This window comes from Channa argus, chromosome 12, assembly GCF_033026475.1.
Source record: "Channa argus isolate prfri chromosome 12, Channa argus male v1.0, whole genome shotgun sequence".
Classification (NCBI taxonomy): Eukaryota; Metazoa; Chordata; class Actinopteri; order Anabantiformes; family Channidae; genus Channa; species Channa argus.
In genome coordinates, this window is record NC_090208.1 from 2,394,197 (window position 1) to 2,406,378 (window position 12,182).

The window sequence follows — 12,182 nt, forward strand, 5'->3', positions numbered from 1 at the left end:
CAGTATCAGCAGGATGGTCCACAAATATGAGAACTGCTCTGACCAGCCTGAAGAACAGGACGGCTTTTACAGAGGCCGAACAGAGATTAAAGAAGACCTGCTGAAAACTGGAGACTTCAGTCTGACACTGAAACACCCCACAGTCAGAGACACAGGAACATATGTTTGCAGAATCTCTGGTAGGAACATCTGGAGAATGAAAACAGTGCTGCTCAAGGTCAAAAGTGAGTTTCCTTATATTTGTTTAATTTTTTTTATCTCTTGTTGTCTCTCTCTGTCTGACTGTCTTCTGTCTCTTTTGCAGAGAGAACTCAGGACAAAGATGAGACAGTGGACATCAGGAACAGAAGCAGCTCCACTGATCCAACTCCTCTGATGGCTGATCAATCAGTTTGATCAGTCTGTTGATCAATCTTTGATTATTGATCTGATCTGGCTCCTCCTGACTCTCACACACTCACTATTGATCAGTGATGTCACATGTAGTTTTTCGGGACTTCTGCTTTAGATCCTCTAAACTTGGACAGACATCTCACTCTGGAAGAAACTCTCAACACTTGATTCAACACATTTTCTGAAACCTTTATTACAATCACCAGCTCACTGTCTCCTCCATGCTTGTCCTGAAAAAGACATCTGTCCCTCTCTACATTCAACTTCTTCATCATCAAGAGCATCACTCTGAACACAAATACATGTCCAAACTATTGTCCACAGGAAGTGTCTTTGTGCCTGTAGTTCCTCAGTGAAATCCTGTCATTAGCACCAATGTGACGTCCATCGAATCACACAAATGTCTCACAAAGTCTGTTTTTTAATGGGTCAGATGATCTGATGGACAGGAAGAGACATTCTAACATTAATATGACTACAGAGAAAAGGACGGACGAGTCCAACTCCAAATTTTAGTCCTAAACAGCAGCACAGTGGTGTTTGTGAACCTGAACCCTCTCTGTCAGACGTCCACACCTTTCACTGACACATGATGGACGTCTTTTCTTTTTCACATTTTACTTGGACATTAAACTGACCACTGACCTGCATCTGCTCCACAGGACATGACATCACACACAGGATGTGACATCACATGCTGCGTGGAGATTATTTATTAATTATTGTTTATTATTGTTTATTATGACCACAGTGATAAAAACACAGTGTGTGTGTGTGTGTGTGTGTGTGTGTGTGTGTGTGTGTGTGTGTGTGTCTGTGTGTGTTAGCCTCAGTTAAGACTCAGTTAAGTCTGAGTTTTCAGTTGTAGAGACAACTTTAGTGATTTATGAAGGATACTGTCTCATGTTTAGTCCCATAGACAGAAGAGTCCTGTCATAGTTATGCATCATATTGGAGATGAGTGAGAATGATTGTAGTGCAGCTGCATGGATTTAAAAAGTTCACTAAATGTTGTGTAACAGTGAGTGTTTTCACTAGAACTGGTCAAACATTTGACATTAAAAGCTGCAGCATCACTAACATAATAATAATCTATACGCTCACATGTGACTCACGTCTAAACAAACACAGATTTAAAGTTACACTCTGCAGAACAGAAGACAGAAGAAAGAGACTTTGCTCTGATCCGTCATTACATGAGAACTGATCATGGATCAGTAGCTACATCAGGTTTTACAGCTACTGAACATGTCCACATGTCGTCTGGAGGAGGAGACGTCACAGACACACTGGATCAGACAGAAGAAGACTGTTGGACACAGAGTAGATGCTGGTGAACTTAGAGGCTTCACACTTTTCTTATCAGATGATTTGAATGACAGTTGTTGAGTTGATCATATGTACGTTCTACTTTTGTCATGTATTGTTTTCAATAAGCTGGTAATTGTCTCCTTTTTTCTGTTTGAGACATTTATTTGTTCCCAGATTCTCTGTGTCCACTAGTTTGTGATGATGTGTTTGTTCTGTGTTTGTTTAATTGTACATTCAGAGATTTTTGTCATGAATCTACTTGAGATGGTTGGTGAGCTGTGTGTTGTTGTTGGTCCTCCACAGATCCAGATCTACACTAGATCATATTTGTTATCATGGATCCAGAACTGAAGGATAATGTCATTCACTGTTGCACATTGTGTTTAGAATGTTCCATCATTTATTAAAAAACATCCAGATAAAGTAGTTTTTGTGCAGTTGAACAGACTCAGAGCTGCTGTGGGTCATTTGGTGCCTTAAACACACTGACTTTACTCTGTTTCCTCTGGTTTGTAGCTTCCAACATTTTTTTATTGCTACTAAACTACATGATCAGTTAAAGAATAAAAGAAATGAAATGAATGTAATTTTTGACAGAAATCAGGTTTTGAATCCTTGAATCTATAAATGAATTAAAATGAACAAGATGTGAGGATTTCAGATGTCTGCAGAAACTTATGAGGCAAATGTGGAACAAATCTGGACTGGACTCAACAGAAATGTTTTAAAAGTGGGATGTGAAGATCCTACTAACAACATCTGCACAGATGTTTTAGCTATGACAGTCTCAGTATGTGACAGATCAATAAGGAAAATGGATTCTTGTGTTTCTTTTCTCTCTTTACAAACTTTTTTGACAACTGATAAATGTTATAAATGTAGATTATTTAGTTTGCGCCCCCTGCTGGAACCAGCTGCCTCCATCAGTTTTTAGGTCAGACTGAGGTCACACTCTGAGATCTAAACATAGATCTTATGTGTCATAGGTTTGATTTCATCCACTGCTGCCAGTTTGTATGAAGGATGAGGATGAACTCACTGATGGTTTTAAGCAGTAGCAGCAAAATTATTCTTAAAGTGACTTTTTATGTGACTTCTCTCAATGCAGATCAATAAAGCAACAAAGTCTTCTTCATGTGAGCTTGTGTGTTGCACAGATTCTGTTTTCTGCTCTGTGGTAGGACAGGAAGAGGTGTGATGCAGAGAAGCTGCTCCTCAGTCTTTGGAGCTTCATCCCTACAACATGCTGTGCTGCCATCACCACCCGGTGCAGATGTTTCTGAGCAGCTGGTGAACCAGACAGTGGCACAGTTTGTGAAGATGCTCTCCATGCTGCCAGAGGTGCTCTGTGCCAGCAGGAAGAGCAGGTAACTGCTCAGTAAAGTTAAACTATGTACAGCACTGAAGGTGTGCAAAGCAGTCCCAGACCTCCCTAAGAGGACCCCGACTGTCCCTCCACAGCAAGTAGGACATGATTCAATGTAAACAAACAGGTCTAATGAAGCAAGGACAACCAGCTGAAGAACATGAGCAAGAGTTATTATTCTGGGAGAAAAAAAAAGATAAGAGGAGAAAAAAGCAAGATAGTGGTGAGTGGAGCAGTGAAGATAATAAGGATTAAATATAATACTAACTCACGTTAGCTAACTGCTGCTAGTGTATCAGCAACAAAAGAGCCCGAGCAAAACTCTTCAGCTCAGTGATCTCACAATGGTGGAACGAGCTACTAAACTCTGCAGGCTCAGCAGCCTCACTTCAAAAAACTTCCTATGCACTTAAAACAATGTCCTGTTCTGTTCTATCTGTTAAATGACTAAATGTAAATGTTGTGATATGGCGAGTCCCAGGAATTTCAGGGTCATGGACATTATATAATATAACATTATAAAATGATATAATATCCTGACATGAGTTTCCTTTAAGTGAGTCCCAGCAGTACAGAGAGCTGTAGTTATGACATGTCCTTTGTGAAGCATGAGTGGACAGACTGATGCTTATCCAGGTCAGATGTCATGATCCGACACTCAATTCTATTCAACTTTATTTATATAGCGCCAATTTACAACAAAGTCATCTCAGGGCACTTTACATAATAAAGTCCAGACTACACAAGTATGTAGAAGCAACCCAACAATTCCCCCTTGAACAAGCCATAGGCAACAGTGGAGAGGAAAAACTCCCTTTGACGGAAGAAACCTCCAGCAGAACCAGGCTCAGGGTGGACGACCATCTGCCTCGACCGATTGGGGTGAGTGGAAAGTGAAGAGAGAAAAGAACAAAGCAACAAAAAGAAACAACAACATCATACAGGTTGGTAGGACACAAAATTAATAACATGTAGTGGTGACAAATAAATGTATAGAGAAAAAGAGGAGAGGAGCTCATTGCACTTGCAGGAGTCTCCCAACACTCTAAACCTACAGCATCTTAAGTAGGAGCTAGTTCAGGTTGACTGAGCATCACTCCTGTTACACTTCCTCCCTTTGGACTTTTATTTTGTAGCCCTATTCCCCACTTCCTGTTCCTAGTCCTGTTTTTTAGCTTTACCCTTCATTATCCCTTTTTATTGTTTGCACCTCTTCCCCTCAGTATTTACGTCCAGCCTTCCCCACAGTTCCCTGCCAGATCCTCATCATCTCACTCCCAGCCAATGTGCTGAACTCTTGGTTAGATTCTTCTTTGATTTGATGGGAATAGACGTCCTGCATAGAGGTGAAAAGACTTGCATTGATATGCAGCTTGATGAGCTGCAATGCTGTTTAAACAGAACTGGAGAAGAAGAAGAAACGTGTTTAAATGCCATAAATATTATTTATGTAATTTTCTATGTCGTTTACATATTATTTAAATGTTTGTGTGATTTATTTAATTGTTGTAGGTAGGAACTATAGGTCTTCTCTTTGTTGCACACGGACACTTTTTTAAGACAAGTGCTCGATAAATAAGAACATGTGGAGCGGTAATTTAAAGAGCTGAAGTTATGGTGTCTTACGTGATGTGTTGAGTTTTATAAGTTGTTTTTGTTTGTTATTTGATTGATTTGAATTCATTCTCTCCTGGATGTGCAGCCAGCGAGGTATGTGTAATAAGTTTGCATCCCGTTTTACATTTTATTTACGTATTTGATGTTTATGTTATCCACTTCGTGTACAAACGTGATTTGTCTATATGATGTTTTATATGTTTAATAGTTCGACGGTGGATATACAGTACCTAAAGCAAGAGCAACAAGTGCTAATTAAGAGGGAATAAATCCATCAGTTGCAAAGAGCTTCGGTGTTGTGTATTTCCTGGAGGGAGTGATAACGTGTGTTTCATAAAATAAGCAATTATATACCTATGTGATATTTAAGAAGTACCCTTAACTACCAAATACTTCCACTGTAGGTATTTTTCTTCTTCCCCAAAGTTTGATTCTTGTTATCAAGTAACAACTAATATGTATCTCTAGGTTCTGTGGTGGTTCACCGTTGTTACTAATAAGTTCACAGTAAGTTCACTGTACTTCCCCTGTAAGTCGTGGACTGAAATCTAAAGCCTGACAGAGATTTCATCTATGAACTGGACCCAGACACACACAGTCCTGGATTATTGACATCACCAGGAGACAATGTCCCTCTTCTAAAAGTCCCAATCCAACCAACCAACTCTTTACTACAGAAGGAAACTGGATTTAACAGATTCAAGAGAAAAGGGAGAAAAACAAGTGTTTGCTAAAAGGAACCAGAAGAACAGAAAGAACCAGAACAGCAGCAGTTAACAAAGGGAAACAGAATCAGGACGTTTGATTCAGTGTTGTAGGACAAAATCAGCTGTTCTGGAGACAGTGTTGACCTCACAGAAACATCCTGCTTTAGTCTTTGTTGCTTGTTCCTCTTGTCCACTGTCAGATTCCAGATCTGGTTCCTGCTCCAACATGTGTCTGGATTTCAAATGAGGAAGCAGCTGCAGTTTGTTTCTGTGGCCTCCACAGCCAGACGGGTGGTGCTCAGTCACCGTGTGTTTGGTTCCAGGAGAAGGTGGTTACAGACAAAGATGGTGGAGTTTTTCTGATCGATCAATGATTTTCTGATGAACTTTAATCAGTCGACCTTATGTCTCCTCCTCTTGCTGAGACTGTCCACTGTCACTTCCTCTTCATCCTATTCTTCCTCACCACTGACAGATCGACATGTGACATCATTGATCAAGTGAGTGTGTTAGAGTCAGGAGTGAACAAGAAGACAAAGTGTCCTCCTGTCTTCATCCATCAGCTCCTTCACTTCACAACAAGATGAGCTGAACTGTTCAAATGACATCATGTTAGCTCACTTTAGACTCACGTAAAGACTCACAACAAACTATTTGGTCTCAGTTTTGGATCTTTCCAGTTCACTCTGATTGGCTCTGTGCTCCATGACACCAGACCCTGCAGTGTTTGCAGCCTGTTAGTTTGACCATGAAGTCTACGTTTGTTTTAAAGTCCTCGTAGCACAAGTGGGCAGTGAATTAGTAGCTCGTGTTAACAGAAAACGTGGTTCTGAGGCAGGATGAACTGGTACAAAAACGAGTGCTCCTACAATCTGCTGGAGGTCTCAGGTCTCATGGTTTGTGCTTCCTGTTCTACATGTGTGAACTGGATTTCTTGAGGTGATGTGACTGAAATAATTAAGATCTGTCCAACCAGAATTTAAGACATTTTAAGAGTTTTTAAGGACCTGCAGACACAGTGCAAGACTGAAAACAGCTTATCGTAAACATTTAAACTGACCTTTGACCTGGAGCATCACTACTTTCTTCATCAGGATGTTTCCCTCCCTGCTGTAGATGGTGCAGCTGCAGGCTCCTCTTTCTTCATCTGTGGGGTATTTCAGGGTCAGACTGAGGTCTCCAGGTTTCAGCAGGTTTCTCTTCATCTCTGTTCGACCTTTTTAACGATAGAACTGTTCTTCAGGCTGGTCAGAGCCGTTCTGATACACATGTATCATCCAGTCTTTACTGTTCTTCCACTGCACTTTGGCGTCTACAGGCAGACGAACTGTGGTTTTACAGGGCAGCTGGACAGACTCCACCCCTGAATCCACCTCCACCTGGTAGCCTGAGAGGACAACAAAGCACAGCATCATGTGGACAGATAGCAGCAGCAGCTCTGATGGTGACAGGACCTCACTGTCCCATGAAGAAACTCAGGAACTACTTATTGTGACTGATTCTCAGTTTGGTTCTGATTTGTTCCTCACTCTCAGTCTGTCTCAACAGTCAAGGAGCAACAAGAGTAAAGATGTGAACCATCAGCATTATGGGTAATGTAGTAGTAGAGACATACCTGATATGAAATAGTGACAGAAATGTACTAAAAGACCCCCAGCAACAATCAGAAGAAGAACCAGGAGAACCAGGAGAGCTTTGGCCCAGGATGGAAATCGTTCTGTGGAGAACATGAACAACAACATGACCTCTGACCTCTGACCTGTATCTACAGCGCTGACCTCTGACCTGCCACTGACCTTTGACTTGCAGCTGTACGTCTGTCACTCTCTGTTGAAATCCAAATATATCTCTGACGGAGCAGGTGTAGGTTCCACTGTCAGACAGTTGCAGTTCTGTCAGATTCAGACTGAGGTCTCCAGTTTCCAGAGCATCAGGCATCATCGATGTTCGGCCGCTGTAAAGCTGGTTCTGGTTTTTAAGTTCATCACCTTCCTGCTGACGCTGGTGGACGGTTGAAGGACTGAGATCAGAGCGGCTCCACACCACTGTGGGGTCGTCCATGTCAAAAGTGGGAAACTGACAGTGCATCAGGACAAACTTGTCCCCCTCATACATGTCCAAAGCTGAGACATGCTGGGAAACTGTGAGGACACACAGACAGAGAGGGTCCATCTCAGCACCTTATTTCATGTGTCATTACTCGTCCGTCCTCAGGTGAGTCAGAAACCAACCTGGTCCTGTTTGTGATTGGACGCTGCAGCTGATCAGGCTGCTTTGAAACCACATCACCACAGTTTAACACCAACAACACTGACAAACACCAGAACCAACTCAGGATCCTGGTTCTCACTGGTTAGAGGTTTTCAGTGGGATTTTTAAATAACATACTTTATAATACTTATTTCACACATGAAGATCAGAGCTCTACATTGGAGAAAGCAAACAGTCTCTACACAAGAGGATGGTCCAACACTGGAGAAGCAACATCTCAGGAACAGAATCAGCAGTGTGCCTACACCTGAAGGACAAAGGACATTAGTTTGAGAATGACAATGTCCATATTGTGGACGGAGAACACAGATAGTGTGAGAGAGGAGTACGTGAATGCATTTATGTTCACATGGAGAATTCTTCTCTCAACAGAGCAGGAGGCCTCAGGCTCAAACTGTCTCCCATTTTTCATGCTGCCTTTTCATCCATCCCCAGGAAGATTAAGACCACTTTACACATCCAATAGGAGTCACAACTAACGACCCCCATCTTAGGGATTTAGGGATTTAGGGTCGTAATAGTTACATCTTGATGACTCCACCCTGTTCCCACCTCCCACGTTAATGAGCCTTTAGAAACCAGGGTGGAACAAAGGCCTAATCTGGAGGATATCACTGGGTTCCCCAGCTACTTTATCCAGACTGAAGAAGCTGCTTGGATAAGTAGCGAAACGTTTCTTACCAAAAAGTAAAAAGTCCAGTTGACATGATTCAATCTTGAGATTTTGGTTATTGGTTCAAAGGCTCAGAGAGACAAACTGTCCACAAAATTAAATTGTCTTGGACTATCCCAATGCCAACAGACCAGAAACCTTGGTGTCATCCTTGATTCAGAGCTGATCTTTAAGGCTCATGTGGGCTCTGGCACCAAATCAGCTTTTTATCACCTCAATAATATTGATAAAATTCGATCATTTCTCTGTCTGAGTGACACAGAGACTAATGCAGGCTCTTAAATCCAGCAGACTGGACTATTGTAATGCTGTCTCCTCTCTGGTCGACCCAAATACCTCATAAACCAGTTACAGTTGATTGAGAGTCCTGACAGGAACCAGAAGGAGAGAACACATTACACCTGTTTTAAAGTCCTTACACTGGCTGCCTGTCAGCTTCTGTACTGATTTTAAAATTCTTCTCCTTGTTGTTAAAGCTCTTCATGGTCTTACAGCAGCCGACTTGTCTGATATGCTTCCAGTGTATGAACCAGTCTGTGCTCTCAGATCCTCTGACTCCAGTCTTTGAGTTGTTCCAAACTGCAGGACAAAACTTTTAGAGAGGCAGCTTCTAGCCTGGATTTTGATTCAAATTCTTTATGTGCATTATTCATTTATTGCATTTATTAACAAGTCATTTATTTTATCTTTTATTCTCTAAATATAGTTCACTAGTTCATTTAAAATGTGTAAGTAGCCCTTTCTGTTATGTTAAATGTATGCAGGTCTATTCTGTTCATTTTTTGTGTTTTGGTTTTTACAGATGATTTATTTTGGTGTAAAATTCCTTTATCTGTTTTAAGTAGTTTGGTTGAAATGAACCGTTTGCATGTTCTTATGTTGAGTACAACCAATGTTGTTCCCTTTGTTTGTCAGCGGCTTTTGTCTTGTCCCTTCAGGGGTCACCACAGTGCAACGTCGATTTGGGACGAGTTGTTTTTTCTCCCTTCCTGCCACAACCGGGCTTGAGACCGGCACCAGGGTGGCCCTTGGTGGGTCAGGATTCAAACGGCCCCTGCCCCTGCTGCCCCTTGCGTCCCAACCCAATGCTCAACTCATTGAGCTACCAGATCCCCACCATCACTTGTTGTAAGTTATTGGGAAATTAAGACGTCGTTTTTGTGCTCGGACACTGACTGACTGACTTTTATTTCTGCTTGTTTAAGTGAAAGGGCCTCAATACTTGTAGCCACCACGTTTCCAAGCATCGTCCAGGCCATCAAACGGGGTTTGTTTTATTATTTCTATTATTATTATTTCACTAATTATTTCCTGCTTGAATTGAAGTTTAATGGTTCTTTTACAATTCATTTGAATGTCCTAAGGATTTCTTGTGATTTTGTCATGTTTTGTATTAAATAGGAACCGAGTGTAACAGGCAAAGAAAACTTTAAGCACAAGGGAGAAAAAGGAAACTAACAAAATCACATCAAGGAGCAGAAATGAAACAGAGCAGACAGCAATCGACTAGAAGCTTAACGGAAGACAGAAACTGCACATATTGCTATAATAAGGGAGTTAGTTTGATAGAAGAATCAGTATAAAAAGGCACAAATACAACTAACTGGGGGGGAAGTGAACAAGTAATTAAACCAGGGAGGTGAAAACAAGGTAACTGGGTTTGAGCCGAATGGACTCCTGACTCAAATAACTTGAACAAGAAAACACATTTAGGGTGAACTGGGACTAATGATTCTAGATCAACTGAAGAACGATCTTCACACAGGGAAAAAAGCACAAGAACCAAGAGTGGAGAAAACTAAATCTGAGGGTATCAGAGGAAAATCCAAAACAGAGTTTATACAAACCAACAGGAATAAACAATGAATCAAACTGTGAACACATAGAGCAACATAGGAAACCAAACCTCAGACCAAAGAAATCAGGTAACAGAGTCCTTGAAACAGAATCAGGCAGAATCAGGGACTGAGCATATAGCAGGGAGGAACAACGAGAATCTGTGGGGAGAGCTGGCTACAAGATTTCTTTAAGAAACACTACTTTTGTTTCTTTATTTTCCCAATTTAATCATTATATTTTGGGACATAGTTGTATGTTTGTGTTTAATATTGGTGAACCAGTAATAACTCACAACAAGCTGAATGAGGTGAAATAAAACCTTTAACTGCAACATTAAAACTGACATTTAAAAGAGGAGGTTTCATAAATCAACCAGAGGACAATAAGTCTCTGAACTCAGGGCTCTGTCCTATGTTTAAAGGACAAAAACTGCCCTACAGTAGTTTTTCTTATGTTTATTATTTTGATAAATTAATTAGGATGATGTGATTTTTGTCTTGTGTAATTATTTGTAACTAAGAATATTTGTAATCTCATTTTGGATGATACACATGTTTTGGTTTGACACCAAAAAAATCTATTTATAACTTTTTAACATTAAGTAAATATATTTAATTTCTGTGTAATAACTTCATATCATGTTTCACTGCTGCTGTGTCTTGGAGTTTGTTCTGTGGATCTTTAAGAATTTTTTTTATTCTTGCTCATCTTCACCTGAGATTTAATCTCCTAAAGTCCAGACCAGGAAAATCACAAACTCAAAACATTTCTGCTTCAACATCCACTTCAAATGACTGCTGACTGTCTGAACTCCTCTTTCCTCACATCTTTTCCTTCCATCTGTCCATCACGTCTTCAGCAGGAGGACTAATACTCAGAGAAAAGACAGGACTGATGGAGACGTGGAGACACTTCATGTGTTTCTCTCAGTGAGGAGAAGAAATCAAAGCTTTGATTTGGTTTTTCAATCTTGCAAGAAGTGATGTGAAGGTGTTGTGGTTGGACAGGTGTTGAAGGACTGGGACAAAGTGAATGTGTCCTCTGCAGTGTGAGCAGCCTGGAAACTCAACATTTGTCTGAATGAAGCCCAACATTTCCATCCACATCTGATGCTGCTGTCAGCAAAAAGACCACAGCAAAGGATCATTGTTACTGCTGGGAACACAAGCTGTGAGAATATGAAGAAGCTACAGGGACAGAATCCTGAAGAAGACAACTGAGGACAGTCTGACACATCCAGGATCCAGGAGGATTTCATATAACAAACACATGGATCAGTGAGTGCTTTCATTCTCATTTGTTGTTAATGATCTACCACCTTCACCCATTTGGACATGTTTACCTGGACTTTACAATAAAAAACTGAATAACATCTTATTTTAACATCCTGGACACAGTCATTGCTGAAATTGAAAATCTAATTTCAAAGTAAACTCTGGACCTGATGAAGACAGTGCTGTAAACTGTATTTTCTCTCACGTTTCAAACATCAGCCTCTGCTTCCAGACAATCTGCAAAAATACATGTTTGTTCATCACAGTGTCTTTACTGAAGAAGTTTGAATAAATGAATGGTTTAATCTACATTTCTGCACTAAAATGTCCAGAACATTTACTACCCTCTGGACACCTCAGTGGCAACAATGTACACGTACAAACAACTATTACATCATCCTACAACAACATTTTGCTTCTTTTTTTTTTAATAAATCACCTAAAGAACTTCACAGTTGTGTGTCATGTGCCTCCTGCCCAACAACTGTTAGTGTGTATATGCACCTGGCTGCTTTCACAGCCAAAGATAAACCTGCAGCTTGGCTGAGGGGTCATTTCATCAGTGAGCAGAGAAGGAGAAAAGCAGCAAAAATGAAGAGGCATTTTAGAAATGCTCATGCAGCCTTTATCTAGCAACAAGCAGCAGGACTCATCTGAATAAGACACAAGCTTCCAGTGGGAGTCTGGCATAGAATAACTCTAACTCTTCTGCATCTTCATATGCACTTAAA

The 12,182-nt window shown here is 40.7% G+C and overlaps 1 protein-coding gene and 1 long non-coding RNA gene across 6 annotated transcripts in view; one reads left to right on the top strand and one right to left on the bottom strand.

The window, feature by feature from the left end:
* The window catches only part of LOC137136989 (muscle M-line assembly protein unc-89-like), a 296,309-nt gene that overhangs the window by 157,362 nt on the left and 126,765 nt on the right, over positions 1-12,182 (bottom strand). The window lies entirely within an intron of this gene.
* Positions 4,518-11,853, top strand: LOC137137085 (uncharacterized). The gene is made up of 4 exons (XR_010915672.1): positions 4,518-4,780; positions 9,277-9,466; positions 9,544-9,605; positions 9,740-11,853. It is a non-coding gene; the product is annotated as an uncharacterized lncRNA (long non-coding RNA).